The sequence below is a fragment of the Lygodium microphyllum genome, chromosome 17, assembly GCF_053477565.2.
Source record: "Lygodium microphyllum isolate KBCC chromosome 17, Lygodium_microphyllum_v1.1.10, whole genome shotgun sequence".
NCBI classification, from domain to species: Eukaryota; Viridiplantae; Streptophyta; class Polypodiopsida; order Schizaeales; family Lygodiaceae; genus Lygodium; species Lygodium microphyllum.
In genome coordinates, this window is record NC_141151.1 from 109,924,484 (window position 1) to 109,933,719 (window position 9,236).

A 9,236-nucleotide genomic window follows, 5' to 3' on the forward strand; every position below is an offset into this window, starting at 1 on the left:
TTTTATGTTATACCTATTTTTAAAGGAATACATTAGTTTTGTTTAATTTTTAAAAAACTTCATACATAATATTATTTTGTATACTTGGTTCGTGCAAGCTCCAAAGTAAATATTAGAGTCAATATAGATAATGATTTTTAAAAAAAAAGTGATCACAAAAAGAAAGTATCTCATTTTTAATATTTATAGTAGAATATATTTGATATGCATAAGGACACAAAAGACATTTCAAATGACTATAAAGATGGAGTAGGATTTATTAGAATTGACTTTTGTAAATGAAAATTTAAAGAAGTTCAAGGCATGCTTTGAATTATTTTTCTGTTAAAAACAATAAATATAGTTATATTTTTCAATGAAAATAGCAGACTTCATGAAGATATTGAATTTTACTTTTTTAAAAGGCTCTTGATGATATATGTTATGAAGGCGGTGAAAAGGTTGTCATTCATATGTAAAAAGTAAGTTTTTTTCTAGTAATTTGAGTAGTTGATAGCATGATTTGGTTTTGTTTTTAAGTGTTCAATGAACATGATCAAGAAACCATTTGTATGAAATTTCTCAAAGTCCATACAATAGTGGAGATGTACAAATAGTTGAAGTTGCACTATGTTGGTTTGAGGAAGGAGATGCAATCTTTTTGTCAAAAAGGCATTAAAAGTAACATGAATACATTAAAGGAGGGCTTCATTGATTTCTTGCTATCTAAAAATAAAGTATGTGCAAAAAAATGTTGAACTTAGATCTCACACTTTATGATGTCAATATACTTGAGTAATTTATTACAATTACAATATATGACAATTTATGCTAATTGTAAATTTTTATCTCAATTTTATCTTCATTTACTCTTGAATTTTTATATTTTTGAGTTCTAAATAAATAAGTATTTTGTACTCTTTATTAAATTTGACATGTGATTGAGCTTGTGAAGAATTTATTATACTATATGTGATATATTTATTGAAAGTTAGTTGCTTTATAAAGCAAGGTTAAGATTTACTATAATATACCTTCATTTACCTTTCTACTAAGACTTTTTGAATATTATATATATATATATATATAGTGAAATCTCCATATAGAAAAAAATTGTATATATTGGAAAAGTATATTATCTATACAATGATATACTACTATATGGTGGGATGCTTATATAGGAAATTATTTTCTATCTAAGAGTGTTTTCTTGACACGGGGAATAAAAGCCTACATAGGAAAATATTACCTATGTAGGCACTTTTTCTCAACATTGAAAAAAAAATCCTATGTAGGAAAATATTACCCATCTAAGTATGTTTTTTCGACATAGGAAAAAAATGTCTATAATGAAAATTTTCCTACCTAATTTACATAGGAAGAGTGCCCTTTTTCCTAGTTTGAAAAATCCCTAGATGTACCTATTTTTGTGTAGTAAATTAGGTAGTAAATCTTTGCATGAGTAGAAACATCCCTAGATTACACTATTGCATGAGAACAACTCCATCAGGAACATCTAAAGGATCTATCTTTGCCTCAAGCTCAAGGTAACATGAGTAGGAATCTTTTACCCTTCTAGAGGCTTAATTCAAATTTTATATATAGTATCTTCTAGGTCATACTAAAGAGATCAAGCTCTTGGTTTGAGAAGACATGGAACATGATAGTTAGAAGCTATGTAATTGCTAGCTACATGTTATGGAACTAATTTATATTTAAGAGCTTTGTGAAGATCAAACTTCTTGCTCCCTAACAAGATGTAATGATAGCGAGTATGCATCACTAAATTAGGCTTCCGCAATTAGATAGTGCTACATAGCTATGTTGTCCTCATGTGGAGCTTTCTCATAAAGTATAGATTTGTATGACATTATGAGAAACATCCTAAGCCACTTATGCGATGCTCTCTATTAATCTCCCAAACGCTTTCTCTCATCTACCTTAGTCTCTTCTAAGCATAACATTAAGTTTCCACCCTCTTGATTGGCTTTTGATGACCTTGAGTGGCAAGCTCAAGCTCCCTATTCCTTCACTAATGTCTTCATGGCCAAATTATAGCCGTAGCATCACCATTTGGAATGTAGGGGAGGGGATCCTATGAAACCACTATGGTGACCGGTAGGAGAGTTGGGAAGGGAGAAAGATTAGGTGGACTCATGAGCAACAACCTATTGCCTCTGAGCACATTGTCTCTAGCCTTATGGATCAACTTCAGTATTGGATGATGCCGAGCTTGTTAGAGTATGCGAAATGGAGGTCCCTTCTTGGAGTTGGTGTGGGACTCCAAGCTATGATAGTTGATAGCATATGCAAGTGCCATAACACTAGCATTAGTGGTGTTCATTGCCCAGCCAAGAATCTGATAGCAGTTGTAACTACTTAGGGTGGCATCCCGATGATGATTCAAAGCATTCAAGAGGATTACATACTTTGTGGTGACTACAATGTGCTCTCCTGACATTGCACCTATGGCTTCTAGATCCTCTGAGGTCCATCTTACCCCACGCCTATGCCATTTTGTTCTCTCTAGAGCCTTCATACAATAGATCAAAAAGCCTTATCATGTGATTGATACATGTTCTCTTTCATCAACATGAGACTGCAGGAATCATGCTCATCCCACGACGATTAAGGAAACACGAAGTACGAAGAACATCCAATTATTCTTATTATCAAGCAACTCCAATACTCCTTTGTCCAATGTTCTAGCATAGTCATCCTCAAGGAAGGCATGTCATTAACCTATTCTTTATGCTCATGACAATCTGCCATATACCAAAAACCTCCCTTTCTCCCACTATGATAAGCATACCCCTTCATGATTACCTTTTAATGTATGATGAGAAAAAGAAACCATAAATGGCCGCCCCTCTCCTTGAGGGCCCCCATAAAGCTCTCTCACGAGGACTAATAATAGCCTTTCGTTTCCTCCATCTTTATGGCTCAGAATAGTCTCCTAAAGGCATCAATAGTCTTAGCTTTCAAGTTAAGGGTAGACAAAACAAACACAAGCACATCTACATACATCTAAATCTCTAGATTATGTAAGTTGATCAACAACCTATGGTTTTCTGCGAGTGGACGCTCAGCATTGTGATAGCATCACCATGTCTTGTGATTCTAAAATAACATATTTTTGCTTACTAGTGAGACTTATCCATGCCTTTAGTATTCTGTATTAATAATGGTACATCATTGTCATTAAAGTATGCATCATGCCTTAATAGTAGTGTATAAGAGAAAAGATTGTGAGGACTACAATAAACTATAGAATCTATAAGCATTTACAATCCTTTTAACTAAATTTTAATTGCTCTATTAAAGTCTAAAGAATAGCTCACAATGTTTTCAATTTGCCTCACGAGTCGCATAATACTATCAAGCTCTATCAACTACTTCCAACATTTGTTTCCTATCATTGGATCCCTAGCCATATTAGTTGTTCAGTCACAAAGTTCTTTCCAATGTTCCCAAATTGCATTGGGTTCAACATGTCAGATCTCAATATGTAATCCTATGTTACTTCAACTATAATGAAAGCAGTCAAGGGGCACTTGTGCCACTTTTTTAGCTACTTATAAGACTAGCTTTGATATTTGACATTTGATGTGATGTCATTAGCTGCCATCACATATAATCACCAATTAAACTAGATTACCAATTGAAAAGCACTTATATAGAGAAGGCATCTAATAGGCTCTAAATATAATTGAGGAAATACCCCCAAAATTTTAAGAGAGAGGGAAGAAGGAAACATAGAGAGAGAGAGAGAGAATATAAATAAAAAAATGAAGACAAAATAAAATATGCTCAAAGCACTGGACTAAAGGTAGCGTGAAGTATTGACGTAGCACCCATGCAAAGTAACACGAGAATACAAAGAAATCCTCACCTTTTTAAAAAGATGTGGAGTCTCTCACAATTGGTTTCTATATGACTCAAGCAACCACATGGACCCTCTTGCCAATTGAAACATGCCTTCGAATCTCGATAAGAAGCATCAAAGAATACCAATGCTACCAAGAGAACACCAATGCAAAGTGTTTGAAGAATCTAAATACGATGCGAGTAGTTCTAGTTATACAAAAGACACGTGCATTCAATTTAATTTAAATACCCCTCCAAAATTTGCAGTTAAAGGCTGTCGTATGTGCTATCATAAATGTTTTCTGTGCCCCATAATGATTTTAACAAAACCAAAATTGATACTTGGGGAAGTAGTATGGATGAGATGTGAATACAGCAATTGTACAGTATATTGTATCTGAGGTAAACCGGTGACAACCACCTATATGCGTGTGCCGCCCCTCCTGATCAGTATGCGTCAACGTATTCGGCCGCCAGCCCTGAGTCTTGCGTTGAGGATGATGTTGCACTCGTCCCACAGCTTACAGGAGCAGGCGCGACGGGTATGGCTCCAAGGAGCCCCGCAGGAGTAGCAGAACTCGTAGCCGCACCGACACTTCATGTGATTGCAGCCATGGGCCAGCTCGATGAGGTTCCGGCACTTGGGGCACCCCCTCCATCCTTTGCGCCGAGCCAGACATTGCAGCCTGCGCTCCTCGGCTAGCTGCAGCTCCTGCGTAGTAGCCGATGTCGTACTTGCCGGCGCGGCAGCATTATAATTGATTGCACGACGCGGATGAGCTGCTGTTGCTGGCAGACCTGGCCGCCGCACGATAGCATTGACCTTCTGCTGGTACGTGACACAGGACATCCCAGCGTGCCATGGCACCCGGCACCTGGTGCAGAAGAAGCGGTGACACGCTGGACACTCGGCACCGCATGTCGCCGTTGTTGACGACGACGATAATCGGTTCGATCTCCAGGTTGACACGTGGGGTCGACACGCAGAGACGTTGTCCATCCGTGGATTGCGTGGCACGTGCAGACGTGGCGTCACCGCTCGTCTGGTCGATAGCGCCGTCGCCTGCGCCTGCTGGTGAGGGAAGTCCAACCTCACGTCGGTGTCGGCGGCGTCCAGGAGCGCCGAGCAGTCAGGGAAGGGACAGTAGAATCGAGCGACCTCTGGGACGTGCTCCAATGCGAGCAGGTCCAAAAGCAGCTCGTACGACTCCCGTGGAAGGATGTCTGCACACTATGAGAGCGTCAAGCTGCCAGAAATACTAGGGCCCGCACGAGCATCAATGTTGCAGGCCGGGCATGCGAGCAGACCTGGCATCTTCCGTCGCTCCTTTATTGCAAGGCTGGTGTGCCTGCACAGGCAGGATGAACAGAAAGAGTGAAGGCAGCCTTCGATTTGCATCACTGTTTCATCACCAGCTGTTGTATTGGACTGCTTCTCGTCTAGGCATATGTTACAAGTAATTACCGCCGTGCCCGTATAGGGACGACGACGATGACGTCTCCGAATCACTTCCACCTCCACCGGTTGCGAGGCTTCGCCAGTACTATTAGGCGCTGCAGGCTGTATGTTGGCTGCACCGAGCGTTGATTCGTCATAAGCAAGTACCGAATCCATGATCGAGATCTCTAAGAGTTGTAGTAAATGGACTTGATTATGCGTTGACGAGTGATCTCAAGTTGAAGATAAGCTCTCAGCTGATGATTGATGGTGGAGAGCGATCAATACTCTTATAAGCGGACACCCTGCTCCCCTGTCGGAGATTTGGTCAAGTACTAACTCCATCGTCCGACATCTATCAATATTCGTCCATCTATGGCACCCTTGTGCAGTGCGGCCAATCGCTCGCCCACACATTGTAACCACTTGGGCAAGCCCAAGAAGGACCATTGGTAAGATGTACTATATAAAAGAAACAACTCTACCATTTTTCATATCATCATCATTAGTAGTACTAAGGACAAAATTTCGTGCATGGACGTGTTCTAAAAGGCCTTTGATAAGATCTCATGGATGCTATAGCATTTCATTATGGTGGGGGTTGAGATATTTTGAGTAACATAATAAATTAAGGAACTTCATTGGTTGTTTTGGAAAAATCCATACTAACTAGGGAAAAGTGTCCAACTACTGCCACATTTCCTTGTGTAAAGTTGTTATTCATTATTTTACAACGTTCTAAGTAGAAATGAATGCAAACAAATTGCTCCCAAAGTAGTACGCATTGTCATTGCCTAGTCAATTTTATCATTTTTTTCCATAATTAGGAAGGTTAAGTTGTTTAGTCAACGCTACCCTGTTAGTGTTATCATGCTTTGCATATGTTCATCATGCATCCAAAGTCAACTTCATTATCATTGTTTGTCAAGTGTGTATCAATTGCTTTTGTCTATTGTGGTTCCTATAATTTTGAGTTTTATTCAATTTGTGTTATGGTTTGTAGTTTTACTTTGTACAAAAAGAAGAACATCCACATGAAGAAAAATACACTGGTATGCTTCTACTAAGCCTTGCTATAGAAATCAAATAGTTGTTTTATATTGTTGTTGTTATCATTTGTTGCAATTTGTTGCTATCCTATTGCTCTGTCTTTTCCTATTTCTTTATTCATCATTATCATCATCTACAAAAAACAAGATGTTTTCTTTGTGTCTATTGTCTCCATTTCTACATATTCTTGTCATTTCAAATGTAGTGTCTTGATTTCTTAATTCTATATGAACATGATAAAGAGTTGCTTTGAGCAGCCTCCTATAGTTGCAATGGGCTATTTAGACTTATATAGTGTGCATGTCCACAAAAGGAGAACACTTGTATATTTCTATTGCTTGTCATTGAAATCAGCCTTTTACTTTGTTAACTTGATTTTCTCATATTGTTAGAATTTTTTGGCTGTGAATGTAATAACCTCTTCCTCTTCTTGAAATCTTTATATTTCTGTATTCATCATAATCGACATGTTTATCTACCATTTTTTTTTGTATGTATTATCTTTTTTTATCTGTACTACTATCATGTCAACTCAAGTAGCTTCACTCCTTAATTATATATAACTATAGTGGAAGCCTACTTTCACTAGCCTGCATGCAAGCAACAATGCTATGTTATTATTATGATGACCACCTATGGGATTTCCATACCTCTATCTTGATACCATAGCATCCTTGTGGTGAACATAAATATGTGTTTATCCTTGATGTAGTCTTCTTGCTACTACATGGATGAGAGTAGTGCTTACATGTCAAGATAGTTAACTAAGTGTGCATCAATTTATGTAGCTTTGAGGCTATAAGAGCTACAATTCCAATTGGGACATAAATATATATATGGTGTAGCTTCCATGTTATTCTAAATATAGAGCATTAGAGTTTATGAAAGCTTCATAAAGAGTGGAGCTCCATATGTTTCCGTTACTTTATAATGTAAATAGATACTTGTTTTCTCGTATTGATGCTCTCACATTAGGAGAGTTTTGATGTCTCAAAAATGTCTTTTAAGGTATAGAGAGAGAGTACTCTAGACCAATGGGAGCACAGTGTGTAAAAAAAATTAGTTTTAAAAAAACAAAAAAATAATAAATAGAATATTAGTAGAAATTTTATTATGAATATCTACTTTCAACATTTCAAAATTTTGATTATGATATCCTTTACATTAATGACATAGGGTCTCTAACTACTTTACATTAATGATACGTCTAGGATTATATAATAATGACAATTGAATCTAATTGAGATTACCAAATAGCTTTGTGTTCATATTTTCTCACTCCTTTATTTTGGTCTCTATTTGCATCGGTAAATGTGATGCTGATACTGACGCAAATAGTGACGTTGATAACGACGCTTTGTGGCACCTTTTGTGATGCTGATAGCAACATGTGCAGTTAATTTGTGACACTAATAGCGACAATAAAAAGGAAAAGAAAATTGTGGTAGGTTAGCACAAATAGAACTATATGCTTTATTTGGGCCATACAAAATAGTTTCAGTAATATATACAATGCTCGTGTAAATAAAGGCAAAGTGTACTTGAATCATAAATACATGATTACATAATGAAAGCGACCGGTACAATCATGGCAAGATACTACTACTACATAGAAAATGTCTACAAAAATCACGTGACCAAAAAAGAAGAGTATGTGAGCTCCACGGATCCAAGGGCGAGCTATAGATGCTTGCCATCCGAAACCTCGTCCTACCACAAAGGAGCATTGAATGGACTCTGCAAAAAAAAAAAAAACTACAAATCAATCCATCATACAATAATGCATTTTAATTAAACTTAGTAACTATTACGAACAAGAAAGATGAGTGACTTACAAGGCCACCGCGTCCATACAATGGGTCGATCAATGCAATGAGACTGTGTCTCTCTGCATATAAACTCTCTAGGCCGGTGGGATCGCAAATTGTAATGGAGTGTTGCAAAGAAAACAAAATACAACAGTTAAAAACACGATTGTCAATACAAGGGATATTGCAAAAAAACAAGAAAGTAGAACAAAAGAAAAATTTACAAAGTTCTCTAGATATGTCCTCTGGCCGCCACTCCCAAGATGACAGACAACTATTACCTCCAATCATGCCCTTGCCACCTCACGCTAGTGTCTCCAACGTCCTTGAGAATCTGTAGTCTCCTCCCTGAGTCGGTGCCAGTCGTTCACATCTAGCCACTCAGGCTTTGAGGCCCCACTCTTAAGTTCCTTCTTGCGTGCATCCGATTGTCTATGTGACATGTACATACGCATGCACTCCATCATCCAGCCCGTGGAAAACCTATATGTTGCGGCTGGTATCGGAAACTCGTCATGCAAGGATGCTACTATGTAGTCCTTGCTCCCCTCTCCGGTATGTTCTTTCAATGATCCAAGACATTGTGCCAAAAAACTTGTTGGCACAACCCTCTCATACGAGCCATCACCCTCCTCCCCTCAACATTCATGATGATGGTTCATGTTCTATCATCTATAAGGTATCCATACCCCTCTAGGGTATGCCTAAGATGTGTCCTCTCCTACCTGTATATATGCTCCTGGGCATATCCAGGAGACCCCTCTACATCTGGTGTATCTATGGGGATAGTATCTCTTGGAGTAGCATCCATAGGAATGCCACCTACGGACAGCCGAGCAAAAGCTGGAGTGATTGGAGTAGATGTCTCCATAGGTGTGACAAATCCTATAGGTGACACAACTCCAGCAGAATGACGAGACGGAGACACTACATCGGTACCCCCACAATAATCACCCGAGCCACGCCCTCTTGAACTGCCACAAGAGAAAGTAGTACATGTATCTCGATCAGACCACGGGCTCACTACATCCATGTCTCTATAGTATCCCCCTGAACCACTCCCTTTATTTGGCCCAAGTTTGGAGCGTCGACCT